The 10,515-nt window shown below is 48.5% G+C and overlaps 1 pseudogene; it reads left to right on the forward strand.

Moving 5' to 3' along the window:
• Positions 1 to 1,641, forward strand: LOC122136697 (annotated as a pseudogene).
• Positions 1,642 to 10,515: the final 8,874 nt, after the last annotated feature.

Consider the following 10,515-nt stretch of genomic DNA (forward strand, 5'->3'; position numbering starts at 1 on the left):
ATGCTGGAGAATGTTCATCTGGCTCCGTTGGCTGATGCAGCTGGAGAAGAAGCTTCACTCCATGCAGCCGCACGCCAGCTTCCGGCTCTTCCTCACCATGGAGATCAACCCCAAGGTCACGCATCACTTCCTGTGCTCACTGTGTGCTGTAGTGAATGCGGTCTGATGGGACCGATTCCCTCGGTCCAGAACCTGCTACGCGTCGACGATCTTTGTGTTCGAGCCTCCTCCGGGATGAAGGTTAATATTGCTCGCAGTCGAGCGTATTCTGTGGCGCGCAGTTAAGGTGATCTTCTTCTTTGCGGGAGCAGCGGCAGATTGTGTGACTGCTCCCGGCGATCCCGGTCTTTTCACTCTCCTCCCCGCGGGGGGGGGGGGGGGGAAAACGTAGCACATCTGTGTATGGCGAAATTGTCATGAGGACCTGTCTATATTTCATGAAATCACTTTGAGACATAAGCATTTTGTGACGCTGTCCTGAGAATATAATGATATACTTTCAAGTGTTTCCCTGTTTATCTGGTAGCCATCGCGTTGATGCACCTGGGTTCCTCAGATGAAGTCTGAATCCAGCATGCCATTTTTTACTGAAAAGAATCTTCTGTTTGTTCCATCACTCACTCTGTCTGTGTTCTCTCAGGCTCCAAACGAAAGAGCTTCGGGCTATACTTCCTGCTGGCCTGGTTCCACGCTGTCATCCAGGAGCCGCCTGCGTCGCTCCGCTCGCTGACGTCCACGAAGCACGGGTTCGCAGAGTCGATCTGGCGCCTCGCTCTGCGGAACACGGTGGACACCGTGGCTGGACGATACAGCCGAAGGTTCTGAGTCTGTTCCTAATTCAGGTCTGTTCTTCATGTGTTGCGTGTGAGGCTCTGAGCTTCTGTGTTCTCCGACAGGGCCGGGTAAAAAATCTCTTCCGGCGATAAGATCCCGTGGGCGGCGCTGAGGGACCCGATGGCCTCAGTCCATCTACGGAGGCCGCATCGACAACGAGTTACGACCCGCGGCTGCTCAACACCTCCTGGAGCGGTCTCTCACCACCAGCAGCTTCGTGACAGCGAGTTCAAGCTGGCGCTCAAAGGGGACGGACACAAGGACACAAGATGCCCGCGGGATCCGGTCCAGAGCCCCCTTTCAGTTAATCTATTTCCTGTGTTCTGTTGGTGGTCCCATGCTCAGCTTCACAGACAGATTTGCTGAAATAAAGAAGTTAAAGCTAGAGCAACTAAAATGCGTACATATAGCACAAATTTCACAAGCAAGACAGATCCACTTGTTATTAGTTGAATGGAGTTTCAATTAAGAAGTCTACACAGAGTCACCACCCTGCATGCTGATGCGCTCTCATGACTACAGCTGGAAAAACTAATTTTCATAAATTGGTGAATTTTGCCACCTTCCATTAACTCTGTTTTTACTGTGAAGCTGAAGCGCGTGTGTTTTCTGGTATGAAGCAGGTTATAAGGGCAGTGTTTGTAAGGGACGTGTCTGTGGGTGTGGCGCAGTCGTGAGAGTTCAGTCAACTGGGTGGGAGATGCTGCGGACACTCAGACTCCGTCGTGGCTGGGTTGCCGAGCAACCGGAGAAGTCCTGGCTCCCTACTCAGGGTCCGAGCTCTGCGGGACGGTCATGAGGACGTAGTTTACTCGCTGAACTCTTACCCTGCCCGTCTTGCATCTCTCCTCTCTCCTCTCTCTTCTGTCTCGAGTCATTGGTTCTGTTCCACATTGCTTTCAGCCTGTTCTCTAATCTCTGAGTTTCGGGCAGAACACACCTCCTTGGCTGCGTACGCTAGACTCATTAGCGCTGTACGCAGCGGAGCGGGTGTCCTTCTGTCTCACTCAGCCTCCGTAGCTGTATTTTCACTGCCGTCATGTCACCGCCCTGAGTCATGTTCTCGCTTTCTGATGCTGTTTTCTCCTCACAGTTCAGTTTCAGTTCATTCCTGCTCAAAACGATGTCATCCTCAGTGAAGCTCTGGTGAACCACAGGACGCTGGCTTAAAGCACGGTTTTGCACCGCTTCACTTCAGTCCACTGGAACGCCAGGTGGGGCTCTGGGGGTCACCTGGTGGTTTGATTTGAATTGGATATTTTAAACTATAAAATGAAACGTAAAAAATAAAAGTGGCATCAGATATAAATTGTCCACCCACTGAAACTCTTTCACAACCGGGCGACCTGCAAACGTGACACTCAAGTCCATTCTGTGCGGCTTCATTCAGAATGTTCTCCTGATTTGCAGTGTTAGCCGGATCTGAACCCGTGGCAAGCCTTCCAGTAACTCTTTTTGAACCTCCTTATTAACACAGTGCCTGAACACTCAAGTTTTGTCCAGCTGTTAATTTGATCTCCCTCCTTCACTTCCTGTGGGCGCCTCCTCCCCGTCCTCACTTCCTGCTCCCCCGCGGCTGCTCCTTCTCCCCGCTCATAGGCATTTCGACATGATGGGGAAGCTGCTGAAAATGCAGATGTTGGAGGATGAGGACGCATCTGGCGTCACGAGACGGAGAAGAAGAAGCGGCGAAAGCACGGCCCCGCCCTGACGCCAGAGGGCTTCGCCTGATGAGGATCGCCACACCACGGCCGCGCACTGGCTGCAGCTGATCCCGAGTCTGTGAACCCGGGCCACGCGACCGTGGAACAACATCATGGTACTCTTCAGATGTTTCATCCAGATTCAAGGCTTGTACTGCATCAGTTCCTTCGCAGGTTCACAGCTTTGAGAAACAGTTACAGTTCATTTTCTAATGGTTTAAATTTTCTTCCCAGGATCCTCTGTTCCGGGTTCTTCGAGCGCTGAGGTGAAGATGTGGCTCGGATGCTGCAGGATCGGCGCGCAGAATCTCACCGATGTGGTGCATGTGTGCGAGGGCAAGAAGAAGCAGACCAACGACCTGGGCGCGACGCCTATCAACGCACCTGGTCAAAGGTTTGTGGAGTGACCTTTGACCCTTCAGGATCATCACCTGTGTCTGTGGTAGTTCACTGAAGCGCCTGTGCCAGTGCTCCGCAGGCATCCTTGCCCCGCAGCTGGAGCCGGCTTTGACACCGTCCCCCGCCGCGGTTCTGACCGGGGTCATCCAGTGGGTGGCAGACTTCAGCCGAGCGCATCAAGCGCTGCAGCAGATCTCCTGCCAGGAGCGGCCAGCGGAGGCGCCAAAGAGCTGAAGGTGCCGCTAGATCCTCAAGAAACACTCCTCAGATCGAGAACATCCACACACACGCTTTAGTCACAGCTAACAGTCTGGCTGTATTATTACCCGTTATTTCTATCAGAATATCTTAATAACTCCAACTTAACATGTTTGCCCGATTTTCCAGATCATAGAGAGTGTGTGTGCCAAGAATGGTTGCCAGATGTGGACAAAGATTAAGTAAAACCACCGGGCTGGAAATGTTTCAGTTTTAAGAGGAAAGCTCTGACCGGAGGTGATTTAAAACTCTGGCATCCGCTTACCAGGAAAACTCGTTACTGATGTCAGTCACCTTATATTCCCTAGCGCTTTATACACTACGGATCGCTTTCAGAGCAGCTTTACAGTGATAAACAAGAACATACTGATTCAGTGATGCAAACACTAGATTCATCTTTCAGTTGAAATCGTTCACTCGCTGGCAGGTCGTTTGATAACTCTGTGAAGGCTGCTGTGATGAGGTTTGTTATCTATAAGAGCTTGGTCCCGATCGTCCCTAACTAGCAGCCAAAGGCGACCCTGTCCGAAAGACCCAAACCCGTCTGTGACCGACGTGGAGACAAAACCTTGGGGGCCAGTTCTCCGACGAAACCATCGGTGCTGTGGTTTAATTCCAGCCTGCAACACAGCTCCCGCTGTGGACGATTTCCTTTATGATATTTCATCCAGTTCCAGTCCATGATCATGGCAAAAGGCCAGATGAAAATGAAAATGTTTTCAGGATTAATACGTCCAGCAGGGTGTGGTTTGCCCCTCCCCTCGTCACTGTGAAAGCCTGCTCTGAGATTGTAAAAAGTGGCTAGCAGAACACCTGAATGAAATCCCAGCAAACGAGGCTCAAAACAGCAAGCGGTGGCGTGTGGTCTCATCTCCAGCTTCTAGGGTCTAATTAACTGGCTCTCTTGTTCTCCTGCATAACGTCCATGTGAAAGCCTGGGCACGATCCATGTTCGTGCCGGAGGCCTACATCACGGCCACTGCGTCAGTACGTGGCTCAGGGTGAACAGGCTGGTCTCTGGAGGAGCTGTGTTGGAGGTGAACGTGACGTCCTGCGCCGGGGCGGAGCGGCGCTGGACGGCCTGCAAGCTTCGGCATCAAGGGGTGAGAGCACGTGTTCTGAGAGAGAGATGAGGAGCGCGTCAGTGTCCTGCTGTGTCTCAGAGTACTGTCTGTCTGTCTGTTCTGCCCCGAAGGTCTGAAGCTGCAGGGGGCCACCTGCACCAACAACAAGCTCTCCGCTGGTCCAACACCATCTCCACTGAGCTGCCGTCTGACGCCAGCTGCGGCTGGATGAAGCAGAGCACACAGTAGAAGAGGACACATGGTCAGAAGCAAGACGCTCCTGGAACACCGAACACTGCTCTGATCTTCTGCTATCTTCCTGATTTCACAGTGTCCTCTCTCTCTCTCTCTCCGTCTGGCAGGTTCACGCTGCCGTGTATCTGAACTTCACTTACTTCGCTCCGACCTCATCTTCACCGTCGACTTCGAATCGCCAACAAAGAAGAACCCGCATCACTTCTACGAGCGCGGCGTGGCCATCCTGTGCACCCGAGTAGAAGCTGGTCAACCAGTCTCTCAGCTTTACTAATCATCGCCTCTTACTGTAGTGAACTGTGTAGTGAGGTGAACCACAGCTTATGCATGTCATGTGTCAGAGAGTCAGACGCACTGTTTGGCGGTTGGATTGTGTTGAGTGTTTTCTGAGGCAGGATTGTTTTAATGGAACAGATGGGATTGTGTTTTTGTAGGAAACAAGGAAGTTGGTGTTCAAGTATTGCATTATAGGTGGTTTGCCAATCAAGTTCATTTAGGATGTGTTTTATAATCTGCATGTTATAATTCATTTGAGCATGTAGAATCAGACATCAAAAATAATCTAATCTACCATGTTTCTGAAAAAAGCTTCGTCAGAGTCCTCTTCTGTTAAAACTGAATTCAAGGAAAACACAAGCACAGGTTCTGGGCTTCAGATGTGAAGATTGCTTCCCCTCCACAGCGCCACCTCGTCGTGTCCTGATCCCAGCACTGGCAACAGGAACCTCAGAGTAGCTCCAGAATCTAGTGCGGATCTGATTCTGACAGTGATTATAGGTTTCAGCTGAAGCTCTGCTGGTGACAACAATCCAGAGAAATGCAGACTTTTTTTCACCCCATGATGAGCAGACATGAATGAGCTGTGTGCTTATTAATTAAAGAATTTGCAAGCATACACTCACCCCTCTCAGTTTTGCTTCTGCCAGACTGGGTTATAATATTGAGAAGGGGTATGAAAACAAGACATTCGAATGAAAAACCATTTATGAACAGTCAAAACATTAACAACATGTAAACAGGAGTTCGTTCAAATGTTCTTCTCTCGTTTGGATGCAAATAAAATAAATCCACTGCACTCATCTTTTGAGAAGAGAAACAGGGCCTTGTTTTCAACAGACATTACTTCATTAGATCCGCTTTCTGACAGAAATATAGACTCTATTACTCTAGTCAACCAGCCGTCTGCAGTTATATGACGACGGTCGCAAAACAAAAATCAGCTGTTCATAAAGGCAAAGTCATTGTGCAAAACACACACACCACTCGCCAGATGGCACAAGTCCCACCTCACGCATTTTCACCTCAACGCCAACATCATGAGTTAAAGTAGTTAGGTTTATTAGTCTTGATTTATTGTAGTCGGGAATGAGCTAAAACTCTTCTCAAATGGGTTTTAAAACCTCTTTCCTAAAACTTCTATTAGAGTGTCTCTATTTCCAAATCGACTGAACATGGAAAACCCCTTCACATGCCCCACACCCCGTGCGGTGAATCTGATGTCCATGTGCGGTCAGTTTCATCCTGACATCAGACAAGCCACGCTCTCCACCTCCACTCCATATGCACTGATTGCACTGTGCCGGCCCGCTTCCTCTGCATCCCATCATCCGCGTCTCCTGGCGGCGGGAAGCCCCCCCAACTCAGATCCCAACCCCTCTTGAGAACGCTGCAATGGCCCAGAGCAGGGCTGTCTGGAGACCCCGGGGTGTTCTCTGGCGGAGGGCACGGCAGGAGAGTTCAGGGAGGATCTGGTGTTGAATCCGGAGTCTTCGGGACAGATCCGCTTTTACACACAGATTAGGCCCTTACAGGGAGAGCAGAGGCCCTGGTCTGGTGTCTCCTGCTTCCGAGTCGCTGGAATGACCGAACCGGATCTGAACACCTCTGCAGCACCTGACCTCGCCCTCACTCTCTATCTCCGGGAGCAGATCTGCGGCCCCGTCCCTTGTTCGCCCGGAACCCGCCCGAGCCTTTTGCTTCTTTGACCCTTCAGCAGAAGAACCAGAGTCTTCAGAACTGCCATCATCAGGGATCCAGGCTCTGCTGGAAAACACGCGTCAGAAGTTTCAGCAGACACACCAACAATGTGCTGTTTCCATAGATTACTGATCACTTAGAGACGCAGTTTGTAATGAATTGGCAAACCTGTTGGTGTTGGTCTCCAGTGAAGCGCTGGAGAGTCTGAGGAGCCTTCTGGAGCGCTGCTGTCACAGCCCTGACGGCTCCGGAAAAAAACAAGAGTCTAGAGTCCCAAGATCATGCACTTTATGTTTGAATGCATCTGAATGTTTTGAGTTTGATCTTCATCAGAAATACCTGCTGCTGACGTCAGACCCTCTCGGGTTAGACCTCGGATTCTTTGGTCTGGAGCTGGGGGAGTGACTGGGATCCACTTTACCACTCTCCTGACAGAAACACACACCAGCTGCATTAAACACACTCATAACAGACAGATCATAGTCAGATAAAAACAGGAAATGGGCGGAAATCTCACCATGTATTTGAATGCTAGTCTGCCAACAACGTTCTGACTGTGACTACTGCCAGTTCTTTCCATTCCAGATCACTGATCCTCTCTCATCTCTCGTCACTCCGTGTACTCTGCTTTTATATCACAGCCGACCGTGCTCTGGTTATAGTGTGTGTGTGCCGGCGTGCGTGCGTGGCGCTGTCTCAGGACTCAGGCTTCTGTCGAGGCCTTTTCCTTCAGATTTGAAGCCAACTCACACGGGTAAACAACGAGATTTCCCGAAATATTCTTAAATATCAGCAATGGACTACTTTTAGTCCCGGAGATCATTGAATCATTCAGGAATCTTGGTTTGGACGTCAATATACTAATAATTTTCACACAGTAATTAGTTATAAGAAAACAACAGTTAATGTGTGTGAGGACGGATGGGGATAATGAATAATGACTGTATTTGGGGAGAGCTTGTTTATTTATATTTCGTTAAATACTTTTAATATTTGATGAAGACATCACATTATTTTTGTATTATTTCTTTTGAATTGCATGCATGTGTGTATAAATGCGCGTGTACTGTCACTAATGCTTCTGAGTTCTATTTATTTATTTATTCACACAATTGAAAACATATATATTTTTTTCTACTTCAGTTTAGATTTAATAGTAAGAGACAAAAAACACACAATGAAAAAAAAAAGGACAGTTCAAAGCAAAGTCACGAATTCAATAATACGTGTATACATGTCCTTTGAGAGAAAAGTTTCTGAGGGGCGAAAAAAAATCCCTGTCTCGCGAATCTTGTGGAGCGCGGTCTGATCGCGGAAGCGGTGCCGGGTGTATTGTGCGCTTATAGCGCGGAGCGTCCGATCCGGCTAAGCGGAAGGATGATGGTAAATGTCAAAGATGGCGGCGCGGAGGGAGGAGGGAAGAGAGAGACGAGATCAAGAGATCAGTTTTTTTTTTTTCCAAAGGGCACCCACGCGCGGAAGGCGTCGTATCCAACTCCTCACCACGCACTCAGAGTACAGCAGACGGACCAACCGAGTGCCCTTCAACTCGCAGGGAATCGAAACCCGTCAGAAGTCTCGTTCGTCAAACGTCAACGATCAGTCCGGGAACGGGCAGGCGCATCTGCTTCAATTGTGGGCCGGGGAGCTCTACTTCTACATCTATAAAAGGCGTCCGGAAGGTTTGAGCGCGACGCGCGTTTTATCTGCGCTTTCGATGTCAAATAGCTGTATTTTACATCATGGGGGACGCGACGTGAATGTCACACGCACGCGCACGCACACGAGCGTTCTATCACCAGCTGACGCGCAATATCCAAGTGAGCAAGTTTGGTTTATTTCTGTAGTGCGCGCGCGCGTGCGTGTGAGTGTGTAAAAGTTTTGTCGTACATCAGTCCAGTACATCAGGAAATGAACACACTCAATTTAAAACAGACAAATTCCCTGCGTTGTTTATTGTGTTGTGTTTGTGTGTTGTGTGTGATTTGTGTGGTGTAGTGTTTGTGTGTGTGAGTGGTTGTGTGTTGCTCTTTTTTGTTCAGTCTATCTCTCTCTGGATTGTGTGTGTGTGTGTGTGTGTGTGTGTGTTTTCTCTCTCTCTCTCAGTTGTGCGGTGTGTGTGTCAGGGTGTGCAGGTGTTCTCTCTCTCTCGTGTATGTGTGTTGCATCGTGTGTAGTGTGTTGTGTGTGAGGTGGCTGCAGGTGTTCTCGTCTCTCTATAATCTGTGTGATTTGAACAGTGTGTGTTTGTGTTTGTGTGTGTGTCAGGTTGTGCTGCAGGTGTTCAGTCTCTCTCTCTCTGGTCTGTGTGTGTGTGAAGATGTGTGCTGTGGTGTGTCAGGGTGTGCTGCAGGTGTTCATCTCTCTCGTCTCTCTCTCTGTGGTGTGTGTCCCTCGTGTGTGTGTGTGTGCTGAAGGTGTTCAGTATCTCTCTCTCTCTGTGTGTGCTATGTGTTTGTGTGTGTGTCAGGTTGTGTGCTGCAGGTGTTTCAGGTCTCTCTCTCTGTCTCTGTGTGTGTTTGTGTGTGTGTGTGTGTCCATGTGTGTGTGTGTCTGCTGCAGGTGTTCAGTCTCTCTCTCTGTATCCTGTGTGTGTGTGTGTGTGTGTTGTGTGTCAGGTTGTGCTGCAGGTGTTCAGCTTCTCTCTCTCTCTCCTCTGTTTGTGTGTGTGTTTGTACGTGTGTATTGTGTGTGTGTGTGTTGTGTGTCAGGTTGTGCTGCAGGTGTTCAGTCTCTCTCCTCTCTGTGTGGTTGTGTGTGTGTGTGTGTGTGTCAGGTTGTGCTGCAGGTGTGCAGTCTCTCTCTATCTCTCTCTCTATGTGTGTGTGTGTGTGTGTGTGCTTGTGTGTGTAGGGCTGCTGATCTGAGCTAAGCCCATAGACAAGAGGAAGCTACAAGGGGAACGCAGCCCACGTCGTCACCGACCTTCAAGTCACATGACAGCGACGGCGAGAGAGAGTGTCTCTGTGGTGGGCAGATTCTCCGCCGGGACAGGTGCAGCTCACCTACCCCATCAAGAAGGAGACCAGCAAAAACCTTCAAATGAAGAGGTGATGAAACAGAACCTTAAACCTCCCCCCACAACACCTTAAAATGTGGTCTATTTTCTGTGGATTCCAGTTTTACTGGTTTAAAATTAAATTTCTTATAATCCAAAAAGGTATGGTGGCCCTTAGAACAGGTTTAATTTTTCAAAAAACTTTGTTTAATTTTTCTGGATTCGGTCGTTTAGTCGATTTAATTGAAAAGGTAACTAAGGCAACAGAATATGCTCGAATTCCGAAGTTATTCAGTGAAGTTGCTGGGTTAGCTGGGGAACAAACTGCTGACACAACAGAAAGATGTGTAATATTCTTTAATACAGTTTATTTAAAAACTTGTTACTTTCTTTACTTTGATGGAATAACATCCTGCGTGATACTATTTAACACTTACAACAGAAAATTATCTCTCTTCCACGTGATGCAACGCTTATTTTGGCGAGTTGTAGTGAAGGGCTTTGATCTTCTGCGTGCATCTGTCAGTCGTACTCTCAGATTGTTGAAAATTCTGCTGAGTGACCATTCTTCTGATTTCATGACAGGGATTCTGTGGGGGGGCGAATTGCGTCTGTGTTTTTCCACCACTGTATCTGTTTGTAGTGGTTGTGTTATGAAGAGGCAAACATGTTTGTTTAATTCTTTTTTTTTTTGAATTAATTCCAATTGAAAGTAGTATCATTGATGAAATGCTGGATCCATTGATTATAGGGACGTGCAAAAAATCCAAAGCGATTTTCATTGTTGGATCTCGTCAGTTAAGCCAGCTGCTGTGATTAAATCTAGTATTAAATCTCCCAGCACGTGCATTTAACCCAGAAGGAGCAGCATTACTACACGGCGTCGTAGTTCACTGACAAGATACACAAAAATCGCGTTCATAATCGCAAATGAATTGAGCCCTGTGAGTTTATGTGTAGCTTTCAGTGTAACTATGGCTCGGTGTAGCTAACTGCTGCTCCATCTGAAAGAACGTGATGGAGATTT

This window comes from Cyprinus carpio, chromosome B3, assembly GCF_018340385.1.
Source record: "Cyprinus carpio isolate SPL01 chromosome B3, ASM1834038v1, whole genome shotgun sequence".
Taxonomy (NCBI): Eukaryota; Metazoa; Chordata; class Actinopteri; order Cypriniformes; family Cyprinidae; genus Cyprinus; species Cyprinus carpio.